General features: G+C 29.8%; 1 protein-coding gene and 1 pseudogene across 7 annotated transcripts in view; one reads left to right on the forward strand and one right to left on the reverse strand.

Annotated features, from left to right (window-relative positions):
* LOC105144482 (48 related 2) overlaps positions 1–21,086 on the reverse strand; it is a 235,328-nt gene that overhangs the window by 98,037 nt on the left and 116,205 nt on the right. The window lies entirely within an intron of this gene.
* The window catches only part of LOC147908966 (uncharacterized), a 50,687-nt pseudogene that overhangs the window by 13,662 nt on the left and 15,939 nt on the right, over positions 1–21,086 (forward strand).

Here is a 21,086-nt window from a genome sequence, read left to right on the forward strand (position 1 = left end):
GAGAAATACTTTTTAGAGAAAGATTATTTTAAAAAAAATCTGTACAGGTCACAAAACTTTTAATAATTTTTAGGTACTTCAGAAATGATATTTAAATATATGTTTAATTGATATTAAAAAATTAAATATTTATATTAAATATTTAAATTTATTATGTCGATATACTGATTACGAATCCGCGATCAAATTTCCAAAATGCAAGATGGCATATCCAATATGGCGGATTCAAAATCTAAAAAACGACCCAAATCTCATGAAAATATATTTCTGGAGGTTCTCGTCGCAAATCCGTGGCCAGATTTATAAAATCCAAGATGGCGGATACAATGTAGTGTATTTATTTGAAAAACCGTCAGATCTCAACGAAATTCCGATACTGATCCGAAAAAAATCATATATAATTATATATACCCGAACAAAATTATATATATATAATTATATATAGATTTTGTCTGAATCATATATAATTATAAGGGTGGTCCAATTAAATCAAACATCTTGAATATTTCGCTTATTTTTGATAATATAAAAAAAATGTTTCAAATGATAATGGAATTCCGAGGGAGTTATATTTTGGTCACATTATTTTTTTTCTAGATAAAGGCATCAAAAAGATGAAAGTTATTTCCATTTTTTTAATTGGAATTATATGACTTTTTTTAGGTTATATGATTCCTCTAATCATTCTGCATGTAAAAGTATTAAGGTAAAGATATAAAAAACTAATAGTTTATGAAATATTTTATATACTTTTTATGAAATATTTTATATACTTTATTGCGGAATATATTAACATAAAATGTTAAGTAAACTATTAATTTTTCGATAATCGTATCTTAATACTTTTATGAACAGAATAATGAGATGAATCAAATGGTGAAAACACAAAAGAAAACACATAGTTGCTTAAAAAAATATGCAAAATGGATAATTTTTAAAATAAGTAATTATATGTTTTTTTTTTTACCAATTGATTCATTTCATTATTCTGTTAATGAAAGTATTAATATACGATTATCAAAAAATTAATAGTTTATGAATTATTTAATATTTTATGTCAATATGTGCCACAATAAAGTATAAAATCTTGTAAATTGTTGGTTTTTTGATATTTCCATCTTAATATTGTATTTTTACATGCAGAATAATTAGAGGAATCACATTATTTAAAAAAGGTTAAATAAAATTCCATTTAAAAAAATAGAGGTGACCTTCATATTTTTTTGGTACCTCCATCAAGAATAAAAACAATGCGACCAAAATACATCCCCCTCAAAACTATTCCACTTTCATTTGAAATATTTTTTTATATCACCAAAAATAAGCGAAATATTCAAGATGTTCGATTTAAGTGTTGATTTAATCACTCTATATATAATTATATATAAATTCCATTATAATTATATATAAGTTGTATATATTTATATATAACTTGTATATAATTATATATCAATATATAATCATCACAAATCCATATATAATTATATATTATATATTATATATTAGGTGTTGGAATTAATTCGTAGCGTTTTTTAATGAAAGAATGTTATTTATTTCACATGAGCATTAAAAAATACATTAATGAAAGTACTTCCCATCACTTGTAAAACGCTAGGAATTAATTCCAACACCTAATATTATATGAGCGATTTTTTCCCGGGTCGATATCGGAATTTCGTTGAGATCTGACGGTTCCCTGGTAAAAAAATGTCTCTGAAAACTTTATTGAAAATGTCTGAAATCATTTTTCAGAGATTATTAGTGACATTCAGAGATTTTTTTCAAAGAAATTGAAGGATTATCAGAGAATTCTCCAAAAATCATCTCCAAGTGTCTAAAAGTCTCTGAATTTCGTTGAAACTCGAAAATTCAGTGATGTTTTGAAGGTAGAATTTTCATGGTTTCTCATTTTTCAGAGACTTTCAGCAAATTCTCTGAAAATTATTCCCAAATGTCTAAAATTGAATTTTACTGAAATTCGGAAATTCAGTGGTGTCTCCGAAGATAAAATTTTCATGACTTTTCATTTTTCGGAGATTTTCAGCAAATTTTCTGAAAATCATTTCCAAGTGTCTAAAACTCTTCGAATTTCATTAAAATTCGGGAATTCAGTGATATCTCTGAAAATAGAATTTTAATAGTATCTTACTTTTCAAAGGCTTTCAGAGGATTCCTTTGAAAATCATTTTCAAGGGTCTGAATGTTCCTGAATTTCACGCGAATTCAATGATGTTTCTGAAACTTAAATAGATATAAATAACACGCTTTATAGTTGAAGAAGTGGTGTAGTATGTAATGTAGGAAATTTATAATCCAGAGGTCCCAGATTGGAATCCCATTAGGTAAGTGTGTTTTTCAAAATAATTTCGGGTAAAATCATTACATATCTTGGAATAACTTCTGTTAAATAAAGAAATAAAATTTATAAGTCTTAAAATATGAATTTTTTTCAAGTATTACATTGAAAATTTCTGAAAAATTCTAAAAGTCTATGAATATAATGTAAAAAATTTTATGAAAATCTTTAAAAGTCACCGAAATATTCTGACAAATATCTAAATTTATGCTAAAAATTTCTCTGAAAAGCTTTGCAACGTGTCCGAAAATATCGACATTTTCAAGAAAATTTTCAGACTTTTTCAGAAAAATTCTCGGAGAAATTCAGAGAAATTTTTTCACCAGGGTTTTTCAAATAAGGCCACCATAATGTATCCGTCATTTTGAATTTTGGAAATCTGGCCACGGATTCGTGATCAGCGATTCCGAGAACCTCCAAAAACATATTTTCATAAGATTTACGTCGTTTTTTGAATTCGGATCTGCCATATTAGATCCGCCATTTTGAATTTCTGAATTTTGGCTTCAGATTTGTAATCAGTGACCTTGAAAACCTCCGAGTACCACTTTTTCAAGTTAATCATAAGTAAGGAAAAATGTATGCTTCAAAGGATTAAGCATCAACCAAGTATATATTTAAATTAAGGTTTCTATAAATATTCATATCTAGATATTCGAATATCCGAAATTGATTCCGATCCAAGAACTCAAAACCGTATTATTTGGGTAATCCGGATATCCGAATTATTCGGATTCTCGGATCTGAATTTGGATCCGGATCTAAATTTAGATTCGGATCTGAATTTAGCTCCGGCTGAATTTAGCTGAATTTAGATCCATGTCCAGAAAGAAAGAAACGTCGATGCATTTAATGAATTTTAACATAAGTTATTAATTTTTAAATAAAAGTTGAATTTTACATAGTTATATAGTTGAAGAAAAATAAAATTAAAAAATATAAATATAGATTCATACAGAATTATACAAGCACTTAAAATCCAAGACCATTTAAAGCATTTGTTTCTATAGGTTGTGTTTCTCAAATATACCTATAATATTTAATATTGTTTATAAATATAAATATTTAGAGAACAGACTCTCAATCTTAAAATAGTAATAACAAAGATGTACAGGTTAATAAAAGAGGCTAATAAGAGATGTACAAGGCTAATAAGAGAAATATTTGTCACTTTTACGCTCAGATTAAATAAGTGTATAGTATAATGACTTTAACATACATTGTCAGTCACATTAATGCATTCAACCGAATTCGCTATAAGTTTGCTACGAATTCGAAACCAAATCTAAGAACCGGATCTGGGTTTGATTTTTACTATTCGGATCTCAGATTCGGATATCTTAGAAAATTCGAATCTCCGGATAATCCGAATTTGAAGCATCACATTTATTCGTATTTCGGATATATGGATATCTGGGTAGCTTTAAATCCAAATCAATCTCTAAAGCTTTAATTTAAGTATCATTTCTGTAATACTAAAAATAACTGCCAAAATCTTTATGATAATATCTTAAAAAGATTGCAGATTCTTTTTATAACATTTCATTAATCTTTCAATAAGGTTTCATGTGCAAGAATCGTGGATATTTCAGAGCTGTCTTAGAAATGTTGCAGACAATTTCACAATTTTTATGAAATGTTTCATTTTTCTGTTGAAATATTTCTGAGATATTTCTGAAAACTTTCGATGCTATAGGATTTCTTATATTTTTTGAAGTAAGGAATTCTGGTACTAATCAAAATTACGTCACATGACAAAAATATATAAAAAGTAGAGTTAAATCTGATAATCGCAAGACCCCCAGCAGAAATTGAACCTCATAGCTATCTAATCATGAGATAAAAAAGTTGTATCTTATAGCTACTGTTTAGTTTTTCTAACTATTAGTCAGTAATGTAATGCTCACTTCTCCCAATAGCTATACGAAGAAAATTAATTAATAGTTATACATAAAATGTAACACAGTTACGACATGAAAAATCATAGCTAGTAATGTTCTTTTAATAGCTGTATAAAAAAATTATCTAGTAGCTGTCTATCCTACACTAGACAGCAACTAAATAGAAAAAAAAATTTTATTAGATTATTTTTTCTTAATCATATTTTCTACCTAATTCCTAGATATTTTTTATTAATTAGATTTCCTCTCCATCTTTTATTGTATTCTCCTTAAGTGCTGAATGAACAGACCAATAATACTTATGTTAGAAAAAAACTTTTAATATCTTGTATAATAGAATCTTTGAACTCGTGACTCGATCCACAGTCCGGTTTTTGAGTTGGTCACCTAATGTATTGCTACACTGTCAGTAGAGATGTTTCGAATTGTCTATATCAGGAGACATGGTAGTGTTTCAGCGCTAAAACAAGCGCAACAACACTATTGCGATTCCTTTACGAGACGGTGAGTTGCGGAGGATTGAGATTATTAAATCTTAATAACGGCCGATTAGGTTCTACATACGCTCAATTGATGTTCACTCAAATTATGTAATAAAAGTGCTTTCATTTTTTTCCTGCGAGCCCTACAAGCGATGCAAAGTCCGGATGTGAAACTTTTCACATAGAATTTAAGATACGTCATCACTATTACTATTGTCATCGTCGACCATCGTTGACCAACCAGATACTGTTGCACGTTTCGGCGCGAGAGTGCACTAGTCGTGCAGTTAGAATGTAATGTTAGACGTTTTGGCACGAAAGTGCGTTAGCAACGTGATTCGTGAATCTGTCATCCGTCTCTATACCTCAAAATATACAAAATTTTCTACAGCTGAGAGAGAATTTTGCATTGCCGACTGAAAATAAATTTTTCAATTGGGTTTGTATTTAGGTTAGAAACAGTTAGATTGCTTAAATTGTAGATTAAGTTACATATTAAGTTAACGAAAAGTGCTTTGCGCGTTAGATTTATTAAATACTGTATCGCAAATAATATATCCTATCACCTCACTTGTATTGTTTGTATAATGTTTATTTGGAGCTTTTTAGTTATAACTTGTCAAAAAGATTCGATATTAGATGTCAGTTTGTTAATAATGTTCTGAAATTGGAAATAAGTAATTCTTATAGAGAAATAGATTTTATCCTTACACAGTTGTTCCGACTCACATACGATATATCCCATTGCTTACCTATCAACATCTGTAATTTCTTTTTTAGTAGACAAGAAAGATCTTTCTATTTCCTTTATGTACATAAAAAAAGAATTGATTCTAAGTGTTACTGGTTAATGTTAAAACAGAAGAAGGAATTGTCAAAAAATTGTTTTAAATACATCAAATCTATTTGCTATTATCAGAAAAGAAAGATTATTCATAGTCTTTGCACTCCAATAGGTTCAATTTTACTAATACAGTCAATGAAATATATATTGAACTTCAAGTTTTTCTTTCATCGATCCCTTCTCCATCATTCCTCTCATCAAAAAATAGGTGGTTCGTGAATCTATTATCCATCTCTATACCTCAAAATATACAAAGTTTTCTACAGCTGAGAGAGAATTTTGCCTTGCCTACTGGAAATAAATTTTCATCGCTACCTTTTTATTATAGATATGCAGACGATATAATTATGGCGATACCTACCACTTTGATTAATTCGATTCTCGACATTTTTAACTCTCAGCATCCGAGGATTCAGTTTATTATGGAAGTCGGTGACGATAGGTTAAACTTTTTGGTTATTACTTTAATTATTAATAATAATAAAATCGAATTTGATTGGTGCCATAAATTAAAGTTTTCGGGGAGGTACTTGAATTTCTTGTCTCATCATCCGATTTCTCAAAAGAGGGATACGATTGCCAGGTTGATAGATAGAGTGATTTTACTTTCGAATCCTAAATTTCATCTTGATAATTTTTATTGTGTAATTAAAATCTTTTTAGAGAATGATTATCCGTTAGAATTAATTTTTGATAGCATTAATAAATAATTGAAAAACATTAATTTTAAGAAAAAGAAACGGGATAATAATAATATCAAAAGCGCGGGGTCTTCATGATTTACTGTTTCTTACGTTTCGATGTTTTCCGAGAAATTCAATAGATTAAACAGCGAGGATATTAGAATATCATTTTGTAATGTTAATAAGTTGCATGAATTTATAAAGGTACATAAGGATCCCCTTCCACATGAAAAGAAATTTAATGTGGTGTACAAGACCTGTTGCAAAGATTGCGATGCGAGCTACGTGGGATAAACAGAAAGACAGCTGAAGACGAGAATAGCTGAGTACAGGAATCATATTTGGTGGAACACAACCACATATTTGACCACATATTCGATTATAACTGACTACCGATTGGAAGAGGAAGAAGTTCCACGAGTTCAATTGGGAAAATATTGCAATTCTGGAAGAGGAAGAAGTATAGAAAGAGATTGGTGCCAGAGATACTACACATCAGGAGACAGACAGAGTGGCCTCAATCTGCAGATTTGGAGGGGCTTCCCGAGGCTTACTTTCCAATTGTAGACGGACTATAAATATCGGAGCGTTGTTATTGCCAGTTAATCAGTGTATTATCTGCACAACACTAATATTGTAATGTTGCTGTAATATTACAGCGATATTGTATATCAGAAGCATTGCAGCAATATTACTGTAAGATATATTGCAATATTACAATGATATTGAAGCAATATTACTGCGAAATACGTCACATTGTAATATTGCTGTAATATTGCGACAATATTGTAACATTATATATCTCAGTTAAATATTATATTAATATGGCATTGCAAAAATACTACAATGTGATATATCATATTGTAATATTATTTCGATATTGATGCAATATCGTGATATGTCATAATGCATTATTACAGCGGCATTCCAGCAATATCATCATGAAATATATCACTCTGTAATATTGTTTTGATATTCATGCAATATTGTAATATGATATATCTTAATGAAGTATTGTAGTGATATTGTCGAAATATTTTAATGTGATGTATCATTGTAATATTGTTCCGATATTGCTGCAATGTTGTAACACAATATAATGTATTATTGCAGCAACATTGTGGCAATATCACTGTGAAATATATCATACTATATATAATATTGTTATGATATTGCAATATGAAATATCACAATACAATACTGTAGTAAGAATATACAGAAATATTTCAATGCAATGTAATTGCAATATATATACATATATAAATTTACATTATTGTTATTTTATTGCGATTATAATATTGATAGCGCATTTCCCAATTGTGGGACGCACATGAAAATACATCTGTGTGTCCGTGCGTGTGTGACTCGAACGCAATGCCTTATTTTTAAAAAATAATATGTTCAGATAAATTACTTTCATAAACTTTACTGTTGTCTAAATTGTACGAAACATCTTTAATATGATTTTAATAATGCAATTTTTTAATAAAAATTATTGAAAACGGCAATAAAAGAAGTGGGAACGAAACGCTGTGATTGATTAGTGTGTCACGGTTTGGCAGATTCAAATTTTTAGTACGATAAAACAAATCATTTCGTTAAATTAACAGTTTATCAAGAATAAATGACGTGGGTTTCGTTAAGGCATAATGTACTGAAAGTGTCGGTGGTTATGGTTTCAGATTTTTTGCTAAAATAACTTATTTAATGTCGCAGAAACTCGTGATGTGAAAGCCAAACAGTAAGTAAACATTTTACATTAGTTAATACAATTTACAATAATACGTATAAAATTATAACTAATTTTGAACAATCATTTTTTAACAATCATGACAATGTGACATAACCTAACTTTTATGTCAATTTTTGGTACAGAGATGAAAGTGAAAATTATGTTTAATCCATCTCGATAATAGGCATAAAGTCTTTTGAAGGTGACAATTCATCTGTAGATCAATTGATAATTTTTATGTACAGTATTACGTAAGAAAACATATCCAATAATCATTAATGATATTATTACTATTTTACCAATATTAACCTCTACACATTGACTCAATAATTGCAACAGATTCAGTTGATACCGATTCAGAGGAAATCGATTCTATATTTTGTAAAGCTTCTTTTAAAATTTCCATTTTCTGTCGTTTCAAAACTGCTGAACGAACTGGTTTCGTATGGCATTGTCTCCTAGGTTGACAATCAAATATATGTGAAAGAACTCCTTGCTTCAATCACACAGGTGCATTTGGATCGAATCGTACTCTCATGTAGTTTTCTATATCTTCTTGCAGCTATAACAGAATATTATTATATATTTATATTTTTATACAAACACACAGAAATTTATATTCAAATACTTACATTAAAATAGTCTTCTCAAAATAAGGATAAAGTGAGTGATACAGTCGGAGTATCGCTCCGTCTTGCGATTTCAAGCCATTTCTTTCTAATAATACCTTTCGGTACCGATAAAACTTAAAGGGCATAGAAATAGTTGTATATTTACACAAGGGAACAAAATACCACTGCATTTTCATTATTTCTTCCACTTTATCCATTTTTCCGCTCATTTTCAATGGTTTTCAAATGTAACTGTCAAATCACTTACTGAACCATGACGTCAGAATACGTCGCTATGACATTACGCAAAAAATGGAACGTTTCAAATGATGATCAAATTTAAACTCGTTTAAAAAATTATTTAACGATTTTTAACGACTTTTATTGTTATAACTTATTATTGTATTATTTTTAACGCTAAAATATTAATTTAAAACAAAAAACGAAAAATTGGAGGATCCTATTGAGACAAGAATTAAACTTTAAACACAATAAAAAGCATAGACAATATAGGAATAAGAGGGAATAACGGATTTCAACTTATCAGAAATCGTATATACGTCCATGGTGTGTGCAGTTCGGCTACATCACACTTACTTTTTCTCCTCGTCGTCAATAGTTGACAAGGGCTACCAACTATGAAACATTGAACATAGGGCGGTATCATAGTCCGTTTTTATTTTAAATACGGCCTATTATAAACTAACTTTTAAGTTATTTTTTTAGATGGAGAGAGCAAAGGTTTAAGGTTTGTTCGCGTCGCATGCTTATTCCTTCCATAGTTCGAACCATAAAGATCACGAGACGATAGGATGAAAGATATATATTTTGAAAAGTGTTACTGTCTTCAACCATGTATTCGTATTACACATTTTGATTTCGATACTAACCGGGATCATCTTTTTTTTCAAAGGCGAGTGCCAATCAAAACTGAGAAGAAAAAGAAGCAAAAGAAGGGACAAAAAAAATTACTGCGCTGTTCGTTCCGATCGAGCCTTGATCGTGTGGAGAAATAAGTGACAGAGAAATAACACAGAACAATTTTGTCGAGGTAAGGTTTATTTTGAATTGATTAACAAACAGCTTAATGGGCCCCCTAAAGTATTCCATAACTTCAAAGTTGTTAATGCTTTCGAAAATGTTACAATCAAATACTACGTATGCCATCGTTTTATTCTTGTTGTTCATTCAATATTAAACAAATATAAAATATGATACATAGGAGTACCCGGGTTATGTTTCTGAATGCATAAATATTAAAATGTATTATTATGACATTTTATTATAATTTTAGCTATATAAAAGCCCGAGGTAATATCAGAGGAGACACAGTAGTGTTTCAATGCTAAGGCACGCGTAGCGCCGAGACGTGTCTCTTTACACAAGACGTTGAGTTGTTTTATTCATTTATTTTTTAAAATATAAAATTTTGTGACCTCTATTGTTTTTCTTATTAATTTAATTATAATAATTGTCGTTTTATTTAAACACCTTTTCATTATAATTATAATATTAAAGAAGTAAATAAAATAATGAATAAAATATTTAAGGTATGCATTCTTTCGCAGGTTATGGATCGTATTCTGATCGGTATAAAAACCGTTTAATTCAATAACAAACTACGTATGATTTACGCAGAATTTATGAACAAACAATATTTCATATAGATGACGAAAATATTAATCAACATTTTTCAATTAAACAAAAGCTTCTTATTGAAAATGAAAATATTAGACGAAACTTGACAACAATACAAGAAACACTTCTTCGTGATACAAATCCTAATAATAATTCGATTGTCCAATGTTTAACTGACAGATGAATTCGTTGATGATGTAATCGATAATGTAATTATTAGTGATGAGTATTCGGTGTTTAATTTGATTAACGATAAATCATCGAAAGAATCATTGACCAAACGTAGTGAAGATAAATTATTGGATTTTCAGTCAATATTATGAAAATATTATGAAAAAATCAGATACAGAGACATTTTTAAGGCTCCTGAGTAGTCGCAGCGGCCATGTTGGAATCGTGACGTCAGAAGCGAGAAATGACATGTTAACTTATATTGCGTGCCATTTTTAAATAAAGATAATTTGGATAAAACGAAATGATCAGATCACTTTAAAACACTTGTAAAAATCAATAAAAACTGTTCTTTCCTCCCCAGTCAGTAAATGATCGTAAAAGACACGTAAAGTGAGTCTATACTCAAAAAACATAGTCCGACAGCTGTTAAAACGAGTAAAAAGAAACATAGCTAATGTAACTTAAATTTGTTAATCAGACATACGTTCTATATTAAAACGTGATTTTTTAATAAAACCGAAAAAATAAAAATTCAAGAAAGAAAAAATTTTCTAAACCAAAAATTTCATGATTACAATTCGAGATTTTTTTAACAGCAAATTCAATTCTTCCTTGACAAATTAGTTGTCAGACGGAACTCTTAATCTTAAAAACTAGAACCACAGTGATTTTTTGAAAAAAAATTATCTCGGCTCCTAATAATCGGAGGATAATCTTTTTTTAAATTCATAGAAAAATATCAGATTTCGAATGCTTCACACAGCTATTTAATATGATGCATATTAACGAAATTATTTTTATTTTTTTATATGAAAATAGATACCCACTTTTTAAAATCGTTTTATAATAGTTTAACTGCAAAAAAATCGTTTTATTAAGCGTACGTGATAGTGCAATTGTTGAAAAAGCAAAATTCCTGTAAATTGCTGTGCGACTGTTCAAAGATGAAGAAATTAAGTTTTCCAGATAAGAAGATGAAGAAATTAAGTTTTTAGTGAACAAATGGCTTTTTACAAAAATTAATGAACATTTTCAGGCTTGTTCAGGGCTAGATTTTCGTCATTACGAAGGCTACATTTTACGAGAATTTCATTTACGTTTAAGGGGATGCTGGAGTGTCCTGTTTTATCATTAAATTTTAAAAGCACCTTTCTCATAACTGTGTTTATGGACTGAAAAATCCTTCTCCACAATTAAAGTATCGACAACAACGTAAAGCGCCAGCTTGATTTGAATACGAAAAACGAAAAAAAATTAAAGATTTACAGTTTTGTTATCGGCTTCTGTAGTCAACACATCACAATATGTGTTGCATATAAGAGTTTCAGATCTTGCACGTTCATGAAAAGTAGCTAGCGTATTGCGGAAAACCTAAACGAACAATCCCATGTTTTTAGAAACGCGGTAGAAGTTTTAGTTTAAGAGAAAAGTGCATCCAAAAATTTCGTTTGTATTACGAGTGAAATTGACGTGAAGCCATGAAACTGAGTAGTATTTTAGTTCCGCGATATTCCGACAGTGGCGCTGTCATGAAAAGTGCGTCGCTGAACCATAGAAATGATCTGAATTATCGACCTACTCAGGCCTATATCAATCAAAACGTGCTCTGGTCAAAGTTTTTTCTTTTGAGAGGAAAAATAATAAAATAAATATGATATTAGTTATTTCAATTTTGTTGAAATAATTTCTTCCTAAACAAGAAACATACCATATTATTTACATATGAATACAAATGAAGATAATTATTTTAATTATACTGTTCTGTCTTTTACATACATTTTATTTAGTAAATTATTGATGCATAGATATAAAATAACATATATATATATATGTATGTATGTATGTATGTATGTATGTATGTATGTATGTGTATATATATATATATATATATATATATATATATATATTATATATAAAATAGCATAAATACACACGCGTGTGCGTACGTATGCATGTGCGCGCGCGCGCGCACGTGTGTGCGTGTCATATATACAACACATGTCTAAACTTTATTTACTGAATTATTTACACATGCATATATCAAGATTCGGAACGCGATGTATGTTTCGGTTGAGCTTTCTTTCTGCTCGGATGTCGGAACGACAAGCGGCAATCTCGTAGGAGACGTAGCATATAAATGAAATTTTCGAATACACTTTACTTTTATACTAAAGCTCGTAACTCGTTTCTGCAAGCATAGTATTGTTCTTTGAGGTTTTCTGTAAATCGCCAGCTACTTATGCAAGGTCTGAAATTATTGTATACAGCACATTTTTGACTCGACTCGGATGTCGAGTCTTAGTAAGAAACGCCATTCCTCCTATCGGTCGCGCGTAAACGAAGTAGTATTGCTATTCAACTATAGAAATGGATTGAACCATTGTAAATAAACCAGCAATATATTATCAGCCGGAAACACCATAATAATATATTTTTGTATATATAGAAATATATATCAGGATCGTTGTTTAAAGAAGGAATCGTGCGCCCTTGCTGCATCGACGATGATGCCAGAATCGATAGAAATCACATTCTTGAATTGTAGAACGAATTATTGAAACAGAAGTACGACAGAGTGAGACAGAGAAAAAACAAAAAAGGATGGAAACTCCGATTGTAATCGGTGACTCCGCATGCCGAGCTGGGCTCGTCGAACGAAACAGCGAGTCTATCCTTCAGAGTCTCTCTCTCTCTCTCTCTCTCTCTCTCTCTCTCTCTCTCTCTCTCTCCACTCTACTCCTCTCCTCTCCTCTCCTCTCCTCTCCTCTCCTCTCCTCTCCTCTCCTCTCCACCCCCCCCCATCTCTCTATGGTCGCTTGTTTCGAGCGACCGAAAATGCTTTCTGGAAAATTTCGGCCGCTCAATGTGTATAATTAAGAGGAGAAGGAATATTATAGATAACATATAAGTTTTAATAAATTATGCTAATCCTATATCCCTCCAATTTCTGTATAATAACAAAAATAATTTCAAAACACGATAATTTACAGGATATTTCTATGATTTTCCATGAGCCTTATATACCACGTTCATAGAAAAGATTTGCAAGACCTTGGCGTGGTCTCACGCGTAAGATGCGAGATCTGAATGTTAGAGATCTCATGATCAATTCCTTTTTTCTTTTTTCATAATTTTTTTTTTTTTAAATAAGTGACATTGTTAACAAACATATATTACAGGCTAAATATATTTTTATTTAATTATTGAAATTATATGTGTATTTCTAAACGTTTTAATTTACCTTTAGAAAAAATCCAAAAAAAATCATGTTTCTGTAATAATGTTACGTCGATCAGTATTTTCTGTGAAATGTTTTTTTTATAATTATCATCCGAAAGAAAATTTTGATAATCAATCAAATCGCAAAAGTGCGATTAATATAATTATAAGGATGATTAATATAATTATAAGGATGATGTCAATATAATTTTATAATTAACAAATCAAAAGCCTTTATGTGTGTCTTTATATGCAACATACAAATAATTTTTTATTTATCTATTAAAGTGATTCGGTATTCTTCCTATAGTTATTGGAATACATATTAAATTTTGGGTCGACTTTTGAGGCATCGCCTTCTTTCCCCCCGCCGCCGCCGCTCAATGCTCAACGGCTGAGCTGCACCGGATCGCGCGCGGATGTGTATTTCAGGAGCGTTGCACTAAGAAATATGCTCCGTATCTTCTAGCAAATTATCAATCCTTTACTTTCCTTAATCTTCTGTGATGTCTTCTTTATTCAACATGCCTTCTTTATTCACATGTTGAACATCACGGAGTTATTGAAGTTGAATCATTCCAGTTTAAAATTACGCATCTCGTTCTGTATCGACTCTTATTAGTTTTAAATTGATATTATCAGTATTCTATATTAAAAGATATTACATTTTGTGGCACATAAGCGTCAGTAGCTCTTTGAAAGAAAACCGAATGTATCAATTTAATGTATAAAAATAATAAAGTAAATATTTTAAAAGTACATAATATTTAGTAAAATGTATATACTTATTAATATGATGTTCAATCACTATTATTAAGAAAATAACAATTATGTAAGAAGGAAAATATTTTTATGATAATTTTCATGCTAAAATGTTGTCATGATAATTTTCATGTTGGAAGGTATGATAGCAGCATGTTTCTTATACTGTGACGCTCCTGAGATGCACGTCCGCGCGCGATCCAGCGGTTCAGCCGTCGACTGTTGAGCGGTTGTAAAGGAAAAATAGGCAGCACTTCAGAAATTGGCTCGAAATGTGTAACTAGTTCTGAGCACACTAAAGTACACATATAATTTCTATAATTTTATAAAAATATATTTGGAGTAATATGTTCATTAATAACGTTATTTGTTTAAAAAAAAATTAAGAAAAAAAGGAAAAAGGGATTGAACATAGGATCCTCAACATTCTGATCTCGCACCTAACGCCCGAGACCATGCTGAGTTTTTGCAGACCGCCTCTATGGACGTGGTACATAAAATACACGGAAAATCGTAAACTATATCTCGTTAACTATCATGTTTTGAAATCATTTTTGCTATTATATATTAATGAGAAAGGTATATGATTAACTCTTTCACTAATATCGTGTGAGACTCGTGGTAAAGAAATCGGGCCAAACATAAGTATTATTGATGAGAGCCGTGGTATGTCTATCGGGCCAAACATAAACAATATGTTCCAGACTGTTAATTATGGCACGCGCCATCGTAACTTAAATCGTAGGGCAAAGGATTAATATAATTTAATAAAAATTATGTATTGTCTAGAATGTCTCTTTCCTCCTTATGATACACGCCAAGCGGTCGAGATCGTCGAGAAAATATTTTCGGTCGCTAGAAACAAGCGACCACAGAGAGAAGGACAGAGACAGATGACTCATTGTTTTGCTAGCGGGCCCAGTTCGGCGTGTCCGCGCAGAGACTCACCGATTACAATCGAAGCTTCTATCTGTTTGTTTTCTCTCTGTCTCGCTCTATCGAAATAACAGAAATTGAAAGAATTTTAAATTACGAACACGGTTGCCAGTTCTCCGTTTTTTTTTTGACAGACTTCGGTTTCTTGGACTAATATTCAATACTCCAGCAGATGTGAAAATCTCCAATTTTTGTCGAATTAAAATTCTTTCATTTTCTTTTTATTAAATTATATTAATCATATATCTTTCTCATTAACGTAGCAAAAATGCAAATGCAAAAATGATTTCAAAATGTAAACATTGATGAGATATACAATAGTTTTACGACTTTCCGTGCACTATATGTATCGCGTTCGTCGAGGTGATCTGCAAGAACTCAGCGTGGTCTCGGGCGTTGGGTGCAAGATCAGAATATTGGAGATCTTATGTTCGATTCTGCTTTTTTCTTTTTTAATTTTTATTTAATAAATAACATTTTATTTATTAAATTTTATTAATAAACATATTACTCCAAATATACTTTTTATAAAATTTCAAAAATTATATACGTGTACTTCAATGTGCTCGAAATTAGTTGCGCATTTCGAGCCGATTTCTGAAATGCTGCCTACTTTTCCTTCACAATCGCTCGACGCTTGACGGCCGAACCGCTCACGCGTGGACGTGCATCTCAAGAATGCACAGTATAAGAAACATGCTGCGACCATACCTTCCAGCAAATTGTCATGAAAATATTTTCCTTCTACATAATATTGTATTTTCTTAATAATGGTGATTGAACATCATATTAATAACTTAATGCATTTTACTAAATGTAATGTACTTTTAAAATATTACTTTATTATTTTTATGATACATTCACTTTCAAAGAGTTACTGATCACGTTTTTATGCCACAGAATGTAATATAAAATTTTACTTTACCGCATCATACATCTGGTCATCTATTTGTATTTTTTTTAGTGGAATAAACCTGGAGAATACATTTAAATGACGTATCAATAATAGAACTTCAAAGATAATAGAGAGTCTTTTTACAATAACGTAGATTTAGATACGGTGAACGCCTTTTCTTAATTAGTCGCTAAGGAAAAGATAATGTGATCATGATATCGATTATGTATCTTTTTTCTTAGAGTGATAAATAACAATTTTTTGTATGTATGTGTATTATATTATATATATATATGCATACATATATCATTTTGCGTGACGCTGTATGTGTAGAAAACAACGGCGTTATACGAGTCAATCAGCTGTAACCAGTATGGCCCGCGTTCACAGTATCATTGCCGCACAACAGTACTGTCAATGTAGTGTAGTGTAGTAGTGTTCTACACACAACCATATATATATATATATATATATATGTATGTGTGTGCGTGTGTGTATGTGTATGTATATATGTGTGTATATGTGTGTATATGAATATATATATATATATATATATATATATATTTATATAGTATTTTTTGTCCACAAAATAGAAAAAATGTAATAGCAGAATATTGTCTGCCTTTGATAAGACAAGGTTATGAGTGCTTTATAACAAGCGTAGTACAATATCTCATCCTTGTATTATCGAACAAGATTGTAATGATGCACCGTGTCGCACTGTGTCTCTTGTTGGAAGGCGCTCTAGAAGGCCAAAATTGGTTATTGTGATGTGTGTTTCTTGTTGGCACCCTATAAAGCCAGAATGAGAAAGGTTAGCATCTTTATGTTATTCGTGAAAATATCACTTTTATTTATCATACAAGTGATATGATTAAATTTATTGTTATAACAATAAATTGCGCTTTGCCTAATTATGATCCAATGTCAGAGGCGTTCATCGTGGGCTGACTATTTTTAATTTACTGCCAGAGGCGTTAATCGTGAGCTGGCTAGCTATAATAAAATGTCACAGCCATAAATCATATTTTGGCTAGTTATAGACAAATGTCAGAGGCGTTCATCGTGGGCTGACTATTTTTAATTTACTGCCAGAGGCGTTAATCGTGAGCTGGCTAGCTATAACAAAATGTCACAGCCATAAATCATATTTTGGCTAGTTATAGACAAATGTCAGAGGCGTTCATCGTGGGCTGACTATATTTAATTCACTGTCAGAGGCGTTAATTGTGAGCTGGCTAATTATAACAAAATGCCACAGCCGTAAATCGTGCTTTGACTAGTTACAGATAAATGTCAGAGGCGTTTATCGTGGACTGACTATTTTTAATTTATTGGCAGAAGCATTTCGATTATTAAATTTGGTGAAATACAATTACGGAATCAATTTATAGAATTTTGCGTCTGCAATTAAAGAAATGCAAATAGATGCATTGTCATGATAGAATCAAAAGCTAATTGCTTGACATAACCGAAACAAAGAAACTAATGAAGAAAAAAAACTGAATATCAGTAAATAGCTTCTTTGAAACCTTACAACTTTTGTCTAAAGCGTTTTTAAAAACGTTATGTAATAGCACAAGGATGGTCGTAATTGAATCGTAGAACGTGAATCATAGAGCAACGCATTATATTTTGGCGTATTATACATGCCGATACAAGTTCACATTCCTTTACGATTAGTTATAATCACTTTTATATTCAGCTCCTAAATCCGGAGCCTTTTTGGACATCCTATATAATATATATGTTATACATATATGTATATATATATATATATATATATATATATATATATAAAAGTATATATATAACATATAATATTATACATTACACAGTCAATAGTCACATGCATAATTTTTGTACGATGCTATACGTTTATGAAATGTATGTAAGTATATAATATTCAAAGTGTTTTAGCAAATATATACACTTACAGGTCAATGTACGTTGACTAACAGCAAGTTACAATAAGTATATTTTTACTAAATGAACACTCTGACTGTGACTTAGATATATTTTCGGATGCAACCATGTATTTAAAATACATGTATACACGTGTAATATAATAGCACTTTTTCCTTTATTCCCAATGTTATTTTAACTTAGGATGTAACATGTATTGTCAGTACGTAAATACATTGCACATACATATGTAACTATTCCATCTCTTTTTATTATTTAATGGGCATTACAATTATAAGCCATAAATCAGCCATAAATAAGAAGTCAAACGCTAAAAATTGGCTGTGATTGATCAATTTTTAGCTTCTGACTTCTGATTTGTAACTAATGTGTTATTGTAGAAGGCCCATAATAAAAAGAGATAGAAGTTACTCATACTTAGCTTTTCATGCAGATATAATATAGACACAGTCTATTAGTGAATATTAGAATTATATTTTATGTGCATTATGATGTGTACACACATTATAAAATATATTTCTAATTCATATTCACATACGTGTGTATCTACTTCATCTCTTTTTGTTACGTATAACAAAAAGGTGTACTGATGTCCTCTTTTTTCTACGTTTAATAAAAAGATATATTTTTTTATAAAAGTATATATCACTAATATTTGATCATAAAAATTTATTTATGTTCGTTGTATATTCTGATATTGAAAATATGAATATACAACATAAATCAAAGCTAACGATAGTCAAACACAGATGATTAGACGTAACATCTTAAAAAAAATAATCAAATTACGAATCCTCTGATAAATCCTCATTTTATGTGTGTATATATATATATATATATATATATATATGTATACAATTTTAATATTGCACATTTAAACACAGAGAATGCATAAACAGTTTAGCATTGATAACTTCTATCTGCAACGTATGTATATTCACACATTATAGTACATATATGCAATATTGTACAATATTGCCTATGTGTGTATTATATTTAAGTACATCACTAATATTTTAACATGATTAACTTCTACATATTTTTATTAAACATAGCATAAAATGTAATAGCTATGTATATTATATGTGTAATATCTATGTATAGCTAATACATATCACATCCTGACCTAAAATGACATTGTACGACAGGAAAAATGCTATTATATAGGTCCATGTGTCAATGTACACTGAAAATCTATAGTTACGTATTTTCAGTACTCGCAGTGAATATCGAAATACAGTTGTAGTATCACTTTTTCCTGATCAATATCATTTAGGGTTGAGTCAAGATGTAACATATATTATTGTCAATATATGGACACGTGTTTCATATATATATATATATATATATATATATATATATATGTATATATATAAATGAATACGACATTGCACATACATAATGTAACTCTTTTTACTCTGTCTAATAAAAAGAGATAGATACTTATATTACTTATACATTACTAGTATGTCGACTATATATCTAATATAGAAAATTGTATGTGCATTATACTATGATAATTCTAACATTGTTGTAATATATAACAAAACATTATTAGTGAATATAAATTATAATTATATTTTATATGTATTATAATGTACTTATACACAATAATGTACCCAAAATATAATTTTAATATTGCATATATCATTAATTCACTAACATGTTTATGTCTTCACTAATATGTCAATAATAGTATATTTTTTGTGTTATTGTGTATATACACATATTATAATACACATAAAATGTAATTGTAATTCGTATTCATGAATGTCTTTTTATATACAACGTTAGAATTACATTTTATATATCATTATACACATTATAATATAAAATTTTAATATTGCATAAAAATGGACGTAGAGAATATCTGCATGAATATATATATATATATATATATATATATATATATATATATAATGATATTCATTTATGATAATATATTATCGTAACCTAAAATGGCATTGGATGTAAGAAAAAAGTGCTATTACGGTTTCGTATCGATATATCTATTAATTAAAAATCTGTATTTTATGTATATTACAGATTTTTAGTACTGGTGATATATATTAGAACACGGCCTACATTGCATGTGTATATAATACAACTAAATATGTATATAATGCAACTAAATTTCTAAGGTCCGATTCTACAAATATAAGATTAACTTCAATTATGTTTATTTTTTTTTCAATTCTAAAATTGGAAAATTTTCCAAAATAAATCTTACATTGTAGGATCGACCCTAATACATGTCCCTGTTAAGATGGTAATGTAGGAAACGGAATAAAAATATCGATAATTAATCGATCGAATTTCCTGCATGATCATATTAACTTCAGAGGGCGTAAGCAGCTTATACATTGGAAATGAAAACCTGTAATATCGACCTTGATCAACTTCGGCTTTCGCTCCAGCATCCTCTTAAATTTCAATGAACACAGAGCGAGTGAAAAAAGGCCTTTTTGATACTTTTTTATTTTTTTTCTACTGAACTAATAGATCGATTTTAATCCATATCTTATTTTGTAAGTATTTCAAATACCTACATTTTTTATATCGAATTTTTTTCCATACAATCAATGTCTTTCGTTTTATAAGCGAAAAAAGTGTTTTTTGCAACTATTCGATTTTTTTTCGCATATTTTTTTCACATCAAGTCTCGAGTCTCGAACATTTCTTTTCTGATGGTCTTTCGAGACTTTCTTTTTTGAAAAGAAATGGTTTATAATTTTTTTCCGGTAAAATTCTATTTCTATTGAATTATTCTTGCTACTCAAGTTTATGAAGGAGAGGTATACTATATAACACGCATGAAAAATCGTAAACAATTAAATACCTCGTAAACTGCTGCGATTTATACATTCTAGATTAAAGGAAGGAATACACTATTACAGTTTATTAAAACTTATATGTTATTTAGGATG

The sequence above is a fragment of the Acromyrmex echinatior genome, chromosome 7 (assembly GCF_024713525.1).
Source record: "Acromyrmex echinatior isolate Ae372 chromosome 7, ASM2471352v2, whole genome shotgun sequence".
In the NCBI taxonomy this organism is placed as follows: Eukaryota; Metazoa; Arthropoda; class Insecta; order Hymenoptera; family Formicidae; genus Acromyrmex; species Acromyrmex echinatior.